The sequence below is a fragment of the Nicotiana tabacum genome, chromosome 3 (genome assembly GCF_000715075.1).
Source record: "Nicotiana tabacum cultivar K326 chromosome 3, ASM71507v2, whole genome shotgun sequence".
Lineage (NCBI taxonomy): Eukaryota > Viridiplantae > Streptophyta > Magnoliopsida > Solanales > Solanaceae > Nicotiana > Nicotiana tabacum.
The window spans coordinates 183666308-183674048 of NC_134082.1; positions in this window are offsets into that span (position 1 = coordinate 183666308).

Consider the following 7741-nt stretch of genomic DNA (forward strand, 5'->3'; position numbering starts at 1 on the left):
CAACAGTTTAAGATTATACATCGCAACTCTACCCCATATCGGCCCAAGGCGAATGGAGCAGTCGAGGCAGCCAACAAAAACATAAAGAAGATACTTCGGAAAATGGTAGAAAGTTCAAGACAATGGCACGAAAAACTACCATTTGTGTTATTGGGATATCGCACTACTGTTCGCACTTCAGTAGGAGCAACTCCTTATTTGTTGGTATATGGCACTGAGGCAGTAATTCCTGCAGAAGTTGAAATTCCTTCCCTTCGGATCATCGCCGAAGCAAAGATTGATGATGATGAATGGGTCAAAACCCGTCTGGAACAGTTAAACTTGATTGATGAAAAACGATTGGCCGCAATGTGTCATGGCCAATTGTATCAAAGAAGAATAGCAAGAGCATACAACAAAAGGGTGCGTCCCCGGAAGTTTGAAGTGGGTCAACATGTGCTGAAACGTATTCTTCCACATCAGGTTGAGGCAAAAGGAAAATTCGCCCCGAATTGGCAAGGACCATTCATTGTGACCAGAGTATTATCGAATGGTGCACTATGTTTAACAGATATCGAAGGAAAATGCATAGACATGGCTATCAATTCTGATGCGGTAAAGAGATATTATGCATAACTTTTTAAATGTTTGTATTCGGCATTATTTCGAAGATTGGACTGACAAAGGCAATTTATTCTGCTATCCAAACACTATACCCTTTGCTTCCCCTTTGAGCCACATTTGTTTCTTTCCTACCCTCTCTTGGAATCAATGAAAATCAAATATGAACAATATAAAAAAATAAAAAAAAATTAAAAAAAATCACTATTATTGTAGTGAACTACGTTTGACCTGATTCCTCAAGAAGGATACGTAGGCGCCTCACGGCTCGGTCATAGGGTGCACGATATGCATAATGTGCACAAAAAGAAACATCAAGAGACCCCAATCAAGAAACTGGGGCAGGAATTGTATTGGAAATAAGAAAAAGATTCCAAGAGTTGTAATTTTAAACCCATATCAAAACTGTTTAACTTTTTGATACCTTTCCATTTCCAACCACATACCAAAAAGACCTTTCGATCAATCTTAGAAAAATGCTGATTCAAGCAAATGAAGATGGTTCATAACACTCTGATACAAACAAGAAAAGAAAGTAAAAATGAGAGAGTCTTATAGGTGAAAACCCACACGGGCACCATAAGACGACGGAAGTTGAGAGAAAGTAAAATGAGAGAGTTTTATTGGTGAAAACCTTCGCAGGTACCATAAGGCGAAAAAGAATTAAGAAATGAACAAATGAGGAAGGTTTGTCGGTGAAAACTCTTTAAGATATTGCAAGTCAAACAGGTCTGTAAAATAAAAAAAAATGAAGTTGGGTTATGGAAAATTTGGGAAAACAAAATGAAACAATTGAAAAGAGGTTGGTTAAAAAGACTGGGTTGATTAATCCAAAAGGCATACCATGATCATTGGTGCCAGTGACTCCAATCAGATAAGTCCTTTATTTTTCTCCAACAGTCATTCAAATTTGGATTTTTCTTTTCATTCTAGATTTTCGAAATCGTCATGTTTTCGTCACTGATAATCTTACTCTTCTAAAGTTTTTGAGATGAGTTTTGTTCCAAACAAATAAGAAGGAATGTCAAGGTATACTACCAAGATTCAAGATTGCATAGGACAAAAATACGGCCATGATGGGCAGGAGGTAATAGGATAAAAAATAAGATATGGGTGTAAGAAAAGTGGAATCAAAAGTGGATCAGCAATGTCAGGAGAGACATATGATTACGGTTAAAAGGGTTTGAAGGAAAACATACAGTTGGGGATCCTATAGTCAAGGATCAATTACAAGGACAAAACAGTCTTTTCAACCATTCCAAGGCAATAAGACGAAGAGAAGCCCCACCGTCGGCAAGAACGCCCCAGTTAACCACCCTGCTTTAAACTAACAAAGTTTTCTTTTATTTGAAACAGGGGCAAAAACAACATTTGTGTCAGGAAACACCCGGTGAAGAATTAAAAAAGAAGTCAGGCGTCCACCTGGAGAATGAGGATGAAAAAATTTAAGAAGAAATCAGGCATCCACCTGGAGAATGAGGATAAAAATTTAAGAAGAAGTCAGGCGTCCACCTGGAGAATGAGGATGAAGAATTGAAGAAGAAATCAGGTGTCCACCTGGAGAATGAGGATGAAGAATTTAAGAAGAAGTCAGGCGTCCACCTGGAGAATGAGGATGAAAATTTAAGAAGAAGTCAGGCGTCCACCTGGAGAATGAGGATGAAGAATTGAAGAAGAAGTCAGGCGTCCACCTGGAGAATGAGGATGAAAAGAATTAAAGAAGAAATCAGGCGTCCACCTGGAGAATGAGGATGAAAAATTTAAGAAGAAGTCAGGCGTCCACCTGGAGAATGAGGATGAAGAATTGAAGAAGAAATCAGGCGTCCACCTGGAGAATGAGGATGAAGAATTTAAGAAGAAGTCAGGCGTCCACCTGGAGAATGAGGATGAAAATTTAAGAAGAAGTCAGGCGTCCACCTGGAGAATGAGGATGAAGAATTGAAGAAGAAGTCAGGCGTCCACCTGGAGAATGAGGATGAAGAATTTAAGAAGAAGTCAGGCGTCCACCTGGAGAATGAGGATGAAAATTTAAGAAGAAGTCAGGCGTCCACTTGGAGAATGAGGATGAAGAATTGAAGAAGAAGTCAGGCGTCCACCTGGAGAATGAGGATAAAGAAAATTTAAGAAGAAGTCAGGCGTCCACCTGGAGAATGAGGATGAAAATTTAAGAAGAAGTCAAGCGTCCACCTGGAGAATGAGGATGAGGAATTAAAGAAGAAATCAGGCGTCCACCTAGAGAATGAGGATGAAGAATCGAAAAGGCAATCAGGCGTCCACCTGGAGAATGAGGATGAAGAATTGAAGAAGAAGTCAGGCGTCCACCTGGAGAATGAGGATAAAGAAAATTTAAGAAGAAGTCAGGCGTCCACCTGGAGAATGAGGATGAAAATTTAAGAAGAAGTCAGGCGTCCACCTGGAGAATGAAGATGAAGAATTGAAGAAGAAATCAGGCGTCCACCTGGAGAATGAGGATGAAGAATTAAAGAAGAAATCAGGCGTCCACCTGGAGAATGAGGATGAAAAATTTAAGAAGAAGTCAGGCGTCCACCTGGAGAATGAGGATGAAGAATTTAAGAAGAAGTCAGGCATCCACCTGGAGAATGAGGATGAGGAATTAAAGAAGAAATCAGGCGTCCACCTGGAGAATGAAGATGAAGAATCGAAAAGGCAATCAGGCGTCCACCTGGAGAATAAGGGAATACAATTGAAGGATCAGCAATCAGGCGCCCACTTGAAGAACAGAATGGCAATGTAGTTTGACATTACGGATGAAGTCAAAAGCCCGCCCATGTGATAAAGGAGCACACGTAAAGTCAATAAAGCAGAGGAGTCCAACCAAATCCCCAGCAAGAAACAACAAGAGTCCCAAACAAATAAAGGAAATACGAGACACAATGAAAGGAAATGCGGAACAAGTCAGAAGCAAAAGATGCCCAAAAGTCACCAAGACATCAAGACAACAAGAAACGCAAGGGCATGATCTAGATAAGATTCTGTAATTCATATACCATAGTCTAGTTTAGCTTTTGTTTTACCTTTGAAGCAAGGTGTAATAAGGAGGTCAGCAAGCAGTAAAAGCAGCACAAAACAGCAGTAACATCACAGTCCCACGGTAGTCCCAGCTACCCAAAATTTCCCGAACTACATTGACCTGATTCCTTTATAGCCAAGGATATGTAGGAAACCTTTGAAGCAGAGGTTCGGTCAAATCTTTCAAAAAATGCTTCCCACGGAGTATTTGAACGGGCAAAAATCGCTCGTATCCGCTCACTTTATCTTTGCACGAAAACTCTTCGAGTTTCCACACAAAGAGGGGCAGCTGTGAGCACGTGATTTTTGCCTCACGAAAATTACTCCAAAACAAAATAAAAAATAAAATAATAATAATAAAACAATTTTTGTTTAGTGTGCAATTTTTAGAATTTGAGTAGCGTTTATTAAATATTTGTGTTATGTCCGTAAATGTCTACTTTGTTTGTTAAAATGAAAAATAAAATAAAAAACACATGTTGCATGCATAATTAGGATTTAATTATACATTTAAGAGTTAATTAAAATAAAATCACAAAAGAATATGCATTTATTCTATTTTTAAATGTTTCACTGTGTGATTAATGTTTTGTCTATGTGTTAATAGTTGTTAAAGGTTGATTAATATCTTGTAAAGTTAATTTTTGTTTTATAATTTTAATTAGGATTTTTAATAATTAGGAATAGGATTAGGAAATAAAAATAAGTTATAAATATAAAAATTCGGACCTGGACTGAAATCCAGGCCCAAAACTAATTTCCCCACAGCCCAATCCAAATACCCATGTCCGGTCCAATGCAACCAAAACCAAACGACGACGTTTGGTCATGTTTTATCAAGGGCCGTTGGATTAAATCAATCCAACGGCTGATATTCTACAAACCTAACCCGTGATCCTTACCCGATCCAGTACCCGGTTCAACCCGTCCCCCCAACTTAAACCAAACGACATCGTTTGGTTAAGTGAATAGATCCTGGCCATTCATTCTGCCTGATCTAACGGTCAGTATCAATCCACCCCATCCCTATATAAATCCAAATCCCTACCCCGTCCCCCTAACTAAACACCCCCCCTCTCCACTGTTCATCATCCTCTCCGAATCACACCCCTAACCCTAGCCGCCCTAATTCCCCATCGCCTGAAACCCGGCGGCAACAACGCTGCCGGTCACCACCTTAACACCCTCGACTCCTCACAACCCCCTCTCCACAGATCCGGGGTTAGTTTCCCTCGAATCAGACCCCATAGTCTCGAATCTTCGATTGAAGGTTGGTCTGAAAACCCAACCTTCTCCGATGACTTCCTAATTAACACCATAGAACCTCCTAACCTGCCTCGTTATGGATCTGGTATTTGTATGGTTCGAATCACCTCAGAGTGCTTCGAATCTTCTTTTGAAGATTCGAACCAAACATGAACTCACCCAGTTTCATTCCAAACTGACACCAAATGACCCCTAGGCCTCCCTCACCCTTGTGTCATCTTTGGTTCCCTTCGAATCTGCCCAGAAGTTTTCGAATTTAAGATCCAAGAATCAGAAACCCTAAAAATTTCAAAACATGGAATTTGCCCGAATTAAATAGAAGATTGGGGTCTAATCGACCTTAGTCGAAGTATTTTCAGTTGAAAATACTTCGACTAAGGTCTGTTTGATTTCAAAAAAGGTCCGAATTCAAAGTCAAGCTTAGGTCCGTATAATTTAAAGATTCCGAGGTACTTTTCCTATTTTTCTTTTTGTATCTTATGTGTATATTGTTGCCTGTTTCAGTAGCTTGTGTAATTTATTTTTCACATTTTTGTTTATTTAAATTCTGTGATTCTGTCTCATACCCGTATATTTGATCAAATAAGTGAATTGCTTCTGTTGGTTATGTTTTTTTACAATGTGTGTAATCGACTCGATTAAGTTCGTCGATTAGTTACATTATGAATTCCCGTTTATGATAATACATTGTAATAACCTGCTCATCTGTTTTGATTGACTATTATCATGTTGTTGTAATCAGTTAATTAGTTCTTGCTAATTAGTTGGTTCTTGTTTAATAAGTCAGAAAGTTTATCAAACATTTGTGTATTAATTTCTGAGCAGTTGGTTTCAGGCAGTGTCAATATACTGACAATGCCCCTGCATTCATACATATTTCAAATTCAGTTTAAATTGTTCTGTTGAATTCTGTGTGATGTTGTTGTGGTGTTAGGTTTAAATTCATGTTTACAAGGGTTGATTAGATACAACTGTGTTAGGATTTGATTAGATAATGTTAATAGGATTGGTTATAGCTGTTTGAACAGAGTGTAGAATCTGTTCTGATTTTGTATTAAGAACAGTAATTACAGTAGGATTTCAGGGGTGTTTTGGGAATGAAACAGTGAAAGTCATATGATAATGTTAGTGTGCTGTTGGTGGATTGTTAATGGCTATAATCTAATGAAATAATGGGAAACAAAGGGTAATGGGAATGCTGGAAATCAGGAAAAGTTCACTTAATGGGATTTAAAGTAGTTAAAAGCAGATTTTGGATATGATTTTCTGGTTTTTAAAAGAAGAAGGGGGTCCAAGCAGCACTAAAAGGAAAGGGGCAGACCTGTATAAATACAGGGACTGATTTTAAGAGAAAGGACTGGGATTTTAAGAGAGAGATCAGATTTTTAAAAGAAGGAAAAAGATCTGATTAAAAGAGAGAGAGAAATAGATGAACACAACCAGATTTTAATACACACAGATATAGAAATTAAGAGAGGAAAACACATAGAAGCAGAAACAGAAATCTGAAAAGAAAGAAGAAAAACAGAAAAAGAAACAAAAAATAGAGTACTCATATACACATAGAGTCGAAAACAGATAATAGAAAAGGAGAAAGAAAATCTGAAACATTATTTTTCTGGAATCTGTCCGGGTCTTGTTTGTTGATACTGCTGGGTTTTAAAATCTGAAATTCTTTAAGAAGCTTTGCTCCTGTGCATCTGGGTTCCTCGGGTTCTGTATTGTTGCTCAAATCTGTGGAAATACTGGCATTTTCTGCTGATTTTGTTACTGCTACTACTGCTGAAATTTACTCCTTCTACCTTTATTTCTAGGTACATATCTGTAAACTCATGTCATGCAAAGCTTTCAACATGACAAATAAATGAAGCTCGAATTGTAATTCTGTCTTCTATACATTTAAGTTCGTTAGTTTAAATTTCAGCTTTGTTTCATGTTGGTTAACTAGTAGTGAGTTCGACACGATGGCTATAAGTTAATTATCTTATTTTATTCGTATAAAAGCTTTGTAATAATGTTATCCATTTCGAAATCTCATTAGTATAGTTATATCTGAATTGTCAAGATAGGGAGCATGGCATAAAGTTGGCCATTAATTAAGTCTTGTGACATTGTTAGTTAGGTACAGAATAGTATGGAAATGTCAAGAAAATACATTGTTAGCATATTTTGTTAATTATTCGGTCGTGGTTTAAGGCTAGATGATGTTGGTTGCATTTTGTTCATATATGGTGTAATAATGGTTATGTTTATAATCAATAGTCGAAAAATGCATTGATAAAATCCGTTAGGTTCACAATGTTGGAATATGGTGAATGGTGTAGGAGTATATTCATGTTATATATGATATCGTCTTATTAAAAATAACAGGTAGATTAGTTCTTTTCTTAATAACAAATGGCCTAGTTATTTGAATGCAATCACCTCATTTCTTTAAAAAATAATGTAAACAATAAGTCAACAATTTTTTTTATGTGTAAAGTTAGTGTTTGCTAATAGTTCGCATAGGTTGAGAATAAAAATCGTTTCGATTAGGTATATCCCAAACTCAATCATAAGCATAATTAACTAAAATAATCATGCATATCGGATTAAGAACAAGTGATGTGGAAGGAGATTAGGCTTATAAATTGTAACAATTTTAAGAATGTAATATAGCATTCGTTACAAATAAAATAATGAAAATTCTTCGAAAACATCTCTTCCTTTCATAAATCAAATTTTTAGTTTCATATGCAATTCACTTTTTGGGTATACATATATTGGATTTACGAGAAAAAATGGTAGTATTAATCACACTTTGTTTATTTTTACTCCTAAAATTTGAATGGCTCGGAAGAATATA